Source organism: Sinohyriopsis cumingii, chromosome 3 (assembly GCF_028554795.1).
Source record: "Sinohyriopsis cumingii isolate HCF-2022 chromosome 3, ASM2855479v2, whole genome shotgun sequence".
NCBI classification, from domain to species: Eukaryota; Metazoa; Mollusca; class Bivalvia; order Unionida; family Unionidae; genus Sinohyriopsis; species Sinohyriopsis cumingii.
In genome coordinates, this window is record NC_142963.1 from 127,060,802 (window position 1) to 127,073,772 (window position 12,971).

A 12,971-nucleotide genomic window follows, 5' to 3' on the forward strand; every position below is an offset into this window, starting at 1 on the left:
TTTACTACTTCAAATTCATGAAAGTTTTTTTTATAACGTGCCATGCTATTGTTTATCTCAGCTCAGGTTATAAGTCAGTTGCTTGTGTATAGAGATGGACATTATTTCCAGGTAATTCATAGGTCTTAAATAATAATAAAAAAATAAAAACTCTCATAGCAAGGTACACAACAGTGGCTGTCCAACAAAAGAGGTCTTTATGGCCTTGAGGACTCGCTCGATAATTTCATGAGAGAAGCCGCAGTCGCCCAGTTGTTAAGGCATTAAACTCGTAGCAGCAATGTGGCAGGTTCGCTTCCCACCAACGAATAAGCCATTTTGACAAGGGACATTAATCTACTTTCTTCCGCACGATATAACCAACAAATTGTCGATCTAGAGCAAAACGCGAACAAATAAAAATAAAAAAAATTTCGCGGATGTGACGGAGCATAAAAATCATACAAAATAATTTAGAGTATTGCTCCCTAAAAATTCAAAGACTATATGTTTTAATTATTGAGAAGAACTCTACAAACATTTTCTTGTTATAAAGAATTCTTTTAAAATGTAATGTGTTCCCTATCATCATTTTCCATCCGAAAGAAACAACAACAGCTTAACGCCGTTGGGAGTAACACTGCAGTAACGGTCCTGTTATATGTGTGGTTCGTTCATTTGAAATTATCTTCATTCGCCACTTCAAATGAAGTCTCACATGAAAAGCACACACACACACACACACACACACACACATATATATATATATATATATATATATATATATATATATATATATATATATATATATATATATATATATATATATATATATATATATATATATATATATATATATAAATGTGTGTGTATATAAAATCATTGGGGTTTTTTCTCTCTGAGACCAGGTACGAGATATTTTATTTACAATAGATTATTTTGGAGTATTTTTTACTAATAAAAAGTCCAGTAGAGTAACTGTTTACCACTTGACTATCTGTTAGGCGATTCAGACTGATCAAAATGCCCCCCCTTCAAGCAACAAATTACAAATTCAAATGAAACAAAAATAAAACATTGACTAAAAACGTGTCAATATTTTGCTATCCCTCGTTCACGTAAAAACCCTGATATCCATATTTTTCAGAAACTGACCGGTTCTAAACAGTGGCGCACTAAGGTTAAATGGCACCCTCGGCGACGATGATGGCCCCAAGGTTTTTTTGGGCGCACCTAGACCTTTGACGCCCGAGGCAACCATCACCCCACCCCCCGTTAGTACACTACTGGTTCTAAGTACTAAACATAATTTTGCAAACTTTCTAAAAGGCCTTGGACCACTGTACTTGCATACACAAACGAGGTGGCTGTAGTATGCAGTCCTATGGCTGCATTATGTAAACGTATGGCTGCAGTATGTAATCGTATTGCTGCATCGTACAATTATTTGGCTGCACTATGCCATAGATGCAATCAAAGGGCTATACTATGCAATCGTATGACTGTATTATGCAATCATATGACCGCAGTAATGTAATCATATGGCTGCATTATTTAACAGTATGGATGTAGTATGCAAACGTATGGCTGCAGTATGTAATCATATGACTGCAATATGTAATCATATGGCTGCATCATGTGCTAGCATGAATGTAGTATGCAAACGTATGGCTGCACTATGCAATTATACGGTTGTAGTAAGCAATCATAGGGCTGTACTTTAATTGTATTGCCGCATAATGCACTTGTAAGACTGCATTATATAACGATTGAAAACTGCGTAGCTTGTCATTCAGGATAAGCCGACAAATACATAGGCTCTTTCGTTTCTTTGATTGTATCATAAACTGTTCAAGAGCCTAGAATATTTCATAATCCATGTCAAACTATATATATACACCACGGGTCAAACATGTACTGCGCATCGAGTAGTAACTATTAATATGACCGATCTATATTACGCGTGCAAACATATCCTCTGTACGTTGTTATCATTACGTCCTTATTGATGTAGGCCCTAAGTGCTGAAGTGCATTTTTTAAAAATAGTATTAACATTTAGTCTACGAATTACAAACCGTTAGAAGTACTGACCTAACCAAAGTCATCGAGTTCGTTACTATTAGTTTTTGGTATTAATTATAAAGAATTTTATATTTCATTTCCGTGCATATTTCATCTCATTTCCGCGAATAAATGATAATGAGATAAGAGTAAAAGATGGAGTATTATGTCAGAGCGACCTCTATTAGAACTTTAGGCGAGTACTTTAGACACGCAAATTACTGTACGCTGGGAGTGCTGCATTAAAAAACGATACTTTTGTTGACAGAGAATTGATATAATTGTGGATTGATTTACTTTTTAATTTTCATCAAATGCCAATATTTCTGATGGGATTAAATACACTGACCGTGAAATTTACTGAGCTGCTTATTTGGAATGAACAGTCAACAAATAAGTCTGATTCTCTCTAAGGAATAATGCCAGATAATTCAATATTAGACATACACGAACGACACAGAGACATTAATTACTAATATTACTGATAGCTATCAATAGTTATACATCAAATACTGATGAGTCAATATATGAGTATTCATCAATGCATCTTTCTCTCTCTCATTACTTCTACACTTCGACAAACATTAATATTGTTAAAAAAGTAGGATTGAAAATACTGATTAACCAATCGTCAACAGCTGAAAATTCAAAATGTACTTAACTTAATTTTTGTACAGGTCGTGAACATGATTTAATAAATTAGTCCAAATATTGTTTGTTTATAAGATTTCTTGAATTTCACCTCTTTTTGGTTTTTCCAACAACTTTTTAGTGACAAAATCATTGAGAAATGTTTTGTTATGCTTCTTGAATTTGATAAAAAGCAAATGAATTGTTCAGTGATCAAATCATCACTCGGCACTTATTCAAATCTCGTTGGGAATATAATTTTTGTTCATCACATAAGATAAAAGTATTGATCTTGGCGTTTTGTTGGCGGCAGGTGTTTGAAAATATGTAGCTTCGACAGCATTACAGCCAACTCTGTGTTGCTTAAAGTTATATTATCGAGTGCTTTATGACGTTTTATTCAGCTTAAAGTAATATCTTTTGAACGACTGATTTCCAGGCTCAGTAATTTCTATCTAAATAACATTTTGAAATAAATAACGTATCTGTGAAAAATGTACTTTTGTATTTATCATGACTTGATCCCAATTCCACGAGATCAATAACTATCACTCTACGCTCATGTTTTTTGTTTTCATTATTATTTTGTTAAAATAAAACAAATACCGATTGTTCTGACTTTACTGTATGACAGTTCTGGGCATTTGAACACACCAACTTCATATCATTTTTAAAAACTGTATCACCCTTCATTTTTGTATCATCATTGTTGAAGTTTTATCATCCTCAATTTTAGTCATCATTTTTTAAAAGTGTATCATCCTCCATTTGTTTGCATGATCATGTTTTAAATTGTATCATAAACCATTTTTGGATCATCATTAATTAAACTGTGTTATTCTGCATTACTAAAATAAACATTTAGTAGTAAAATAAATATTTAGTAACATACTTTCGCTTCTTCATTTCCGCTACAATGTGATGAAAGTTTCTCGCAAACTTGCCTAATATACTGAATAACAAGTCTATCAACTATTTATCTGAAAATATAATATACTTGTAAATTAGTGATTTTGTGATAACGGTAGATAATTGAAAACAAATGAAGAAAATAAATTTACTGTTGCTTTGGCTGAATACAGCTGAATTGACGGGTTTTAACATTTATATCAGTTGACAACGATTATGATGATCCATCACGTCAGTTAATGCGTGCCGTTTAGGGTTTAACTCGAAGTATTGTACACATGAAGGGTAGAAGCTAAGTCCTTGGTCTCTTGTTTGTAGTTTTTGAGATGTGTCCTAGAATTTACATGTGGACTATTCTACGGTGATGCTTTTTATTTCCCATTCTGGTTTTCCAGAGTAATGATTTTAAAACTAATCATTACACCACCCACCCACCCAACAAAAATGACTACCTTTCACTATATTTCTCTTCTGGAAATTGCTCTATCGCAGTTTTCTACCCAAAGTAATCAAGTAACCTAGAGTAAATTTTCTTCAGAATAAAAAGATCTTCGACAGTAAGTAGTGGCCCATTTAACGTTTACTAGTTATTGCGAAATGTATGGCTTCCTTTATCCCAAAGACCTCGTATTGACTTCGACACTGATCCGTCTAAAGATTGTTGTCATACTATGTTTGAAAAGACACGATGATATCTTTGACTTTTTTTTTTCTCTTAAAGCATTTGTTCACCCACAGTGATTTTGTTGGTAATGTTTCTTCCACAACAGAGGAATCTATCAGTCTTTGCTCATCGACGACATAAAACGCGCAGACGAATTTCGAGTGCCTTAATGATTAATTTGTATTTAACACGCTCATGCAGCGTCCTTTCTTTATTGTCACTGCTATATTATTAATGTCTTATATTCATGTGAAGGAATAATACATTCAAAATAGAAAAAAAAATAAAAATAAGACAGCGACATCGCTCAGAAGTAAGATAAACTACATTGTACGTCCATTAATTTCTGGCCGGTACCATGAGTGATAACCTGATCACTCAGTGTGTAATGTCTTACATCAACTCAGTCAAACCAGAATCTTGTAGTCGATTAAGACTTCTTGTGTTATAGTATTACGAAGTAAATGTCATCTACAACTTCTGCTTCTGGTCACGTTTCTATATATAGAATGAAAACGAGGATTTAAAAGTTAGTTACGTTTCTGACACAAAATGTCAGTCTCGATGAGCACCTAATTCAAAGGTTATTCACAATTTCAGCCAAATGGTTTCGCTCATTCATTTCAATTATGTTCAATGGCATTTTACCGTCCATTATATGTTATCAGACGTCGCGCGAACCTTATCAGGAAATGAATCGGGATCCGTTAGGTAAAATGCACGCGCTCGAACAACTCTAAGGCATTAAAGATAAAATGAAAGACTCCATATGAATAATATTTTTAAATAAAGTATACTTTAATATGCAAGCGTCAATTACTGTGATTTTTTTTTTATCCAAGGATCTCAGAAACCCAATTTTAGCAAGCGGATGTTATCATATACTGACAGAATGTACGTTTAGCCAACTTCTGAATTAATGTTACAGTTTACGTTGATTACAATTTGAAGATTTAAAAATGTAAATAAAAAAAGAGGCACAGGTTGTTGGCTTGAGATCGCTAACCTGATTGATATTAGTGAAAAAAAGAATCGTGTAATCTCTACCAGTTTTTGTCAAAATCAAATAAAAATTTCATGCCGAGTAAATTCTTGTTCGATTGGGTCAAAGTCTGTTCAGCGATTTATTAGAATAGTTAGTTTTAGGTCCTCATAGTCTTGCTAACGGCAGCCATATTTGCCAGTAGACCATTATATTTTGAACATAATTTTTTACGGGCTTTTTCACAATTTGGTCAAATTCTCTTGATTGCATTTTGAGAAGAAATTGATGAAAGACTTATTCTATTGTGCAGTTTTTGCGGCCATTTTTTATTGCGGATGTGAATTTGTTGGCGGATCAGCATTTAAAATGCCTGTTGACCAGAATCCATTCTTTAAAATGTGGTCCAGTGATGATTCGCTCATTTAAAGGAAGACGAAAATAGGAAATGTTGACTGACGGATAACACAAGACGCAAGACGATACAAGAGCATGGCGTAAGTTCAAAAGACATTCGGATGGTTGAAATAAAATTACATTACAAATTAAATTGAAATTTGAAGAAAAAAGTTAAGTCCAGTTGCTGGTTTAATTTCTCTTCATGCCTAGTAATGAAAATTGAGATCTATTTTTAACATCTTTTTCTCTCTTTTTTGAAAGGAAATGCACTGATGGAGAATCTCTGATACATTTCTGTGTTTGATTTTATATTCAATGCAAGAAAGAAAGAAATATTTCTGCAGAAAAGCCACAAGTACACTATTCAAAATATTACATCACATAATAGTACAACTTTCAACCGTGAAGCAATTTATTTGACGCACTGTTTTCTCTGTGTGTGTCACGTATCAGTTCTACAACTTGGGCAGAATTTGTGAACAAGTTATCAATATCGAAGTGTCGGTTTTAGACTCAATGATTTATACCGTTGCGATATTCTCATAGTTAATATTACTGAAGTATTGCTTTTGTTAAAGGTATCAAGCAGGCTACTTATGCAACAGTTACATACTTGAAGTATTAAAATTCCTTCTATAAGTAATAGCAGTCAGAATGATCGAGTTTAGTCGAATGAGCACAAATACTGACGATGATAAAATTAGTAGCAAAAGTAGTTATTGTTGTTAATATTACATGAATTGTGGTTGTAATGCTACGTTATGTAAAGGCTAATAATAGAAGTTATGGTTCTTGTTGTTACTGCTGCTGTTGTTGCAATTTGCTCGGTGTTGTGGCAAGAGAAAAGTTGTTGATAATCGTTGTTTCATGACTGAAAACAAGACCTAATTTTGAATGGGTGTGTGTTTGTGTGTGTGTGAGAGAGAGAGAAGGAGAGAGAATGTGTGGTGTTAAACGAAAATTATAAACATGTATACTTTACCTGTGATGGTTCAGTCCAGTGAGTGACAGCCTCCTACCGTGTTGCCAGTTCCCAGTGACTATTGACAATGTGCCGCTGTCAAGCGTGTTGCAAATATAATAGAGGCAGAGCGATTACCGTATCGACATGAATGTATTTCCTTTATAAGCACCGATCCATCCTGAGATTGCTTCAGCCATTTGCAGAAAAGCATGTAAAAGACAAAATCGAACCAATTAGTGCTTTAACAGATTACATATTGTTTGCAAAATATTATATTTGCAAGTTTAAGTATGAGATGAATTTGAATTAATTGTAGTTTGTTTTTTCTTTAAATTGTTAATTGTTTCTCTTTTTCATCTTATCGCAATTTGGTTGCAAGTGCGGTGGCCCTAAGACACCATGTATTCAAATCCACATTCACTCCCAGAATCACAATGATCATCCATTGTTCAAAATATTAAAACATTAAATGCTGATTCCCTGCTACATTTAACTACGTGTACATGGTTTTTACTCAACGTGAAATTAATTATATAGTTGACGTTCTTTGCTTACAACCTCACTCGTAGATAACTAAACATATTAAATATAAAACGTTCCTAGGATTTGTAAAAAGAATTTTCTTCATATTAGTTTACTGACTTAATCAAGTACATTGTTTAATTGTCTGTCTGTGACGCAAATGAAACATGGCAGAGGTTGGAAGGACATAAAGAGGTGTCAACTGGACGTGGGTCAGTCAAAGCTTCAGAAAAACTAATTATTTGTGACGTAAAATACTATTGGCTAATAAAACGTAAAGGAATTTGAATTTCGTTAAAAACAAATGAACAAAAGAAGCGCTGTGTTCTGATACTGCCCCCTCCCCCCGATTTTTCATGAAAAAATAAGAATTAGATTTAACAGTTCGGAATTTTTTCATATAATGCTCATGTGAATTAAAATTAATAGGATTTTCAAATCTTGTTTTTCTACATAATAAGCTGTTAAAAAGTAATTTTATTTAGTGTATGCATTTTACATTCCCGTTTCCTTCAAACGCAAGTAAAATCTTCATATTGTCCAGCCGATCTTGGGTATACTGCTGAAGTGCTGTTATAATGCGAAAATTGGAACAACCGAATCTGCCACTGACACTCAGATTGATCGTGATTAGGAAGTGTGGACCAATCAGGTCAGTTTAAGTTTAAAAAATGCCAAGGCCCCTAAATCCCATCCCATCATTGCCAAATTTGTTTTTAACGAACAGAAGGAATAATGTTTTCCGAAAAGAGGATATGAATCTGAGCACCACTGACCAATTTCCAAGATGTATATGACTTAATCGCAGCGTACAACTAACGAGAACAAATTTCCCAAATGTATATGGCTTACTCCCAGCGTACAACTAACGAGAACACATTTCCCAGATGTATATGGCATACTCCCAGCGTATAACTAACGAGAACCAGTTTCCCAGATATATATGGCTTACTCCCAGCGTACAACTAACGAGAACCAATTTCCCAGATGTATATGCCTTACTCCCTGCGTACACCTAACGAGAACCAATTTCCCAGATATATATATATATGAACCAATTTCCCAGATATATATATATATATATATATATATATATATATATATATATATATATATATATATATATATATATATATATATATGGCTTACTCCTAGCGTGCAACTAAAAAGAACAAATTTTCTAGATATATATAGCTTACTCACAACGTACAACTAATGAGAACCAATTTCCCATATATATGGTTGTAATCCCAGTGTGCAACGAACGAAAGAGAATCAATCTCCCAGATATACCTGCCTTTACCCGCAGCGTACAGCGAACTAAACTAATGAGAATCACAATCTTCCACATGTATCTGGCTTAAATTCCAATGTACAACAAACTAAAGAGAAACAATTTCTCAGATATATCCGGCTGTAGTCCCAGCGTACAACAAACTAACGAGAACCATCAGAAAAGCAGTTTTACATAAATCTGTAATGGATAGGACTCATCATATTAGCAAACATTAGCCCTAAAAATTCGTGTTGAAGGATTTTCTAGGCATTTAAATGATGATGACTTTTAATATTACTAGCTAGAGATTGGTATATTGCTTAATGACGACGACGACGATGATGATGATGATGATGATTATGATGCTGATGATGGCCTTTAATATCACTAGCCAACGATTAGCATATTGCTTAAAAAAGATGATGATGATCATGATGATGATGGCTTTCTAATATTACTAGCTGTAGATTATGATATTATTTCAGTTGTTAAAGCTTATCAGAGAATACAGGATGAATATTTTTATGGAAGGATATGAGGATATTTCGGTTAACTAAAGAAAGAGTCTCCAAATCAAATACAAAATATAATGGTGGATTACTTTATTCTATAAATGTCATCGTGATATTATTTGGGGGAAATATAAAGAGCAGTATTTATATTTGGTTTCCATGTTTTCTTGCTATGGTGTATATATTCTCTGTAGATTCGAAATGTTAATAGCATGCCGACCTCGATTTTGTGACCTTTTGGAAATTGACCTTGGGCAATATGATTAAAGGGGATGTGTATGTCTATGGTGACTTTACAGAATATCAGACTGTATAAGAAAACATATATATTGATAAGCATGTATGTCATTGGCATGCCAGAACAAGAGTGATCTATTGACATTGATAATCATGTATGCCATTGGCATGCCAGAACAAGAGTGATCTATTGACATTGATAATCATGTATGCCATTGGAATACCAGAACAAGAGTGATCTACTGATATTGAAAAGCACATAAGCCATAAGCATGCCAGGACAAGAGTGATTTATTGATACTGATAATCATGTATGCCATTGACATGCCAGAACAAAAGTGATGATTGCATTGGGTAAAAAATACGATAACTTTAAATAAATAGATTAATACACGTGGCCAAAAGTGGCTAATTCGGTCAAGTAATTCATAGTCTTATGGTTGAAAGCCTTTAATATAGAAAAAGTAAATGAAATGCAAAACTTAGCTACGGAAATCAGTTAAATCATTTGGAAAGAAATATATTAATATTGCTTCAGAAAACCAAGAAATAAAAGAAATTATACTATGCTTGCAAGTTAATGATTTTCTTTTCTTTGTTTTTTGCTGTTTTTTTTTTTCATTTTTGTTTATGTTTAAAATAATGACAATCCTTAAAACACTTATTCAGTTGAAAAGAAATCCTAAGACATAATCAACTCTTAGTAAAACATTCGACAATTTAAACGATAACTTCATTGAATTTGAAATTATAGATGCAATTTATACTTTTTACAATAATAGAAATGCTTGGCTTGATAGAGTAATAAGTGGAATATATATTAGGTATATAAAGAATTTCTGTCTTCAGTTTTGACAGGAAGTTTTAGTCGTATGTATGTAAATTGAATAATTTCTGGTGTGTGGGCTATAATCGTAACTGTTTCGATTCCCATGCAAATGGTTACTCCCTGATCAATGAGCTAAAGGCATTACAGTTTCTATTCCAAATTTTTTCTACATCCTAATGAGTGGGCTGAAATCGTAACTGTTTATATTCCAAAGAAAAATATTCACATCCTGATGAGAGGGTTAAAGGTACAACAGTCTCTATTCCCAAGAACATGTGTACATCCTGATGAGAGGGTTAAAGGTAAAACAGTCTCTATTCCCAAGAACATGTGTACATCCTGATGAGTGTGCTAAGTGCATAACTGTTGATATTACGAAGATAATGTCTACATCCTGATGAGTGAACTAAAAGCATAACAGTCTCTATTCCAAAGAACACGTCTACATCATGATGAGTGGGCTAAGGTGGCGCTCTACAGTCTCGTATTTTGCATGGGTTAGGATTTTAAAGAAAAATAATTTCCCCAGCTTTCCTCACTGGTTATACTGGCTATTTAAAAAAAGACCTTAAATATCTTAGGTATAATTCAAAGAACCTTTAATTCCCTTTATTTTGGTGTATGATTGATGGGTGTAATATGGGTTATAGATTATACAGCTTGGCCTTACTCCAGATGTGCACCTTTCAAAAAAGTGCTAGCTCCACTTGGTCATTTTCACTCACTGAACTTCAGAGGTAAATTGTATACAAAAGAGCCGATATTTTTTTTTTACATTTCATGTATTTGGCAATTCATTCATTGCGCTTTCAGAAGCTGGTATTGTCTAGTCTGGCAAAATTAATTTTCCCTATTTTAATAGCTGCTATGGATAGTGTACTTTAGCCTAAATCAGGCCGATTTTTTAACACAAGGGAGCAGTCATTTTAGTTAGCAGTGTGTTTAAATCATACACAATTTCCAAAAGTACAATATCCAAAGAAATATCATCCACATTACAATAAAGTAGCATAGAGGTATGCCAACATTCTCTCCACTGTGCATGTTTTAAATGCAAACAACTTCACCTTATATACGCCACTCTCTCAAAAGTACATAATAACTGGTGAGCATCCCCTAAAGGCATAACAGCTTGTATTCCCAGCTTGTGTCTGGATATTGATTAATGGGCTAAAGGCATAACCGTCTCTATTCCCAAGAAAATGACTTCATCCTCATGAGTGGGCTAAAGGCATAACTGTTTATATTCCAAAGATAATGTCTACATCCTGATTAGTGTGGTAAAGGCATAACTATTTATATTTTAAATAGAAAGTATCTACACCCTGACGAGTGGTCTAAAGGCATAACAGTCTTTATTCCCAAGACAATGTGTACATCATAATGAGTGTGCTAAAGGCAAAACTGTTTTTATTCCAAAGAAAACTTCTACAGTTAGATTAGTGGACTAAAGGCATAACAGTCTGTATTCCCATGAAAATGTGTACATCCTGATGAGTGGGATAAAGGCATAACGGTCTGTGTTCCCAAGAAAATGTGTACATTCTGATGAGTGGGCTAAAGGCATAACGGTCTGTATTCCCATGAAAATGTGTACATTCTGATGAGTGAGCTAAAGGCATAACAGTCTGTATTCCCATGAAAATGTGTACATTCTGACGAGTGGGCTAAAGGCATAACGGTCTGTGCTCCCAAGAAAATGTGGACACCCTGATGAGTGGGCTAAAGGCATAACAGTCTTTATTCCCCCAAAAATGAAGAACCCTGATGAATGAATACAATGCATAACAGTTTATATTTACAAGGCCGAACACAATGATGTCGAAACATGTAGTAATACTTCAGTCAGAATGTTTGCAGAATTATTTTCTATCGTGTTAAATAAGAGGCTGAAAAATTGTTCTGAGAATAATGTATACTTAATTTTCAGTTTGAATTCAATCTTGATTATATATCTATTACTTCTTATATTTATAATAAGATTTTGTAATTAAAACATAAGCTTTATGTAGTGTTCTATGGACTTTCGGAGAATATTTGAGATGGTATATCGCAGTGGCATTTAGTTCTCATATGAAATTAATCAGTTAGTATGTTTCCAAACTTTGCAAGAAACTCAAGTATTGTGTCACGTTATTTCATCTTCTAAATATTATATATATATATATATATATATATATATATATATATATATATATATATATATATATATATATATATATATATATATATTGATATAAAGCGGCAAGTCAATGTCGCCATTTTGTAATGTATGTATGCATGTATGTATGTATGTGTGTGTGTGTGTGTGTGGTCAACGTCCAATGGTATACTGGTGTATCCTTCAGTCGATGCTCTTATTTACAAGCATTAATCTTATCTGACGACGCCTGGAGAGTAGAAGCCCAATCAACAAATAATGCTACTATCAGACATGTAATTTTGCAAGAGAAACGCATTTGTGTTTTAGCATTCACCACGTTCCAATCCTCAAAAATACCGACATTATACTTAATACAGTTGTGTGACGCTCAGTGTTTTGGGATTTCGTGTATTCAGACTGTATTCCACATTTTAGTTACTTTGAAGCCGGAGAAGCTTTCACCAACGTGAATCGGTTTTCACTTCAAAATTATTATATTACGTTACAGGTTTCTCTCGAGATTTGTTAAAATGTTCGAGTATTAGCTCATGTCTAATGTAAACATATTTTATTACCCCCCTATAGTACATCAGACTCCGCTATAAACGTAACAATATGTTACGTTTATGTGAAGCATGTGAAATATGGAATTTTGAAAATAATTTGATCACTCAACAATCCAGATATACACTGTTGATTTTATCTGAGATTTATAATGATGTGTAGAACACGGTATATATTATGCAAAACTGATATGGTAATTATACATAGTACACCACTTAACGTGTTGTAATTCATACTCTTTATCATTCAAATATTTTATCATATCCATTTGGAAGTGATTCTCAATATTAAAATGATT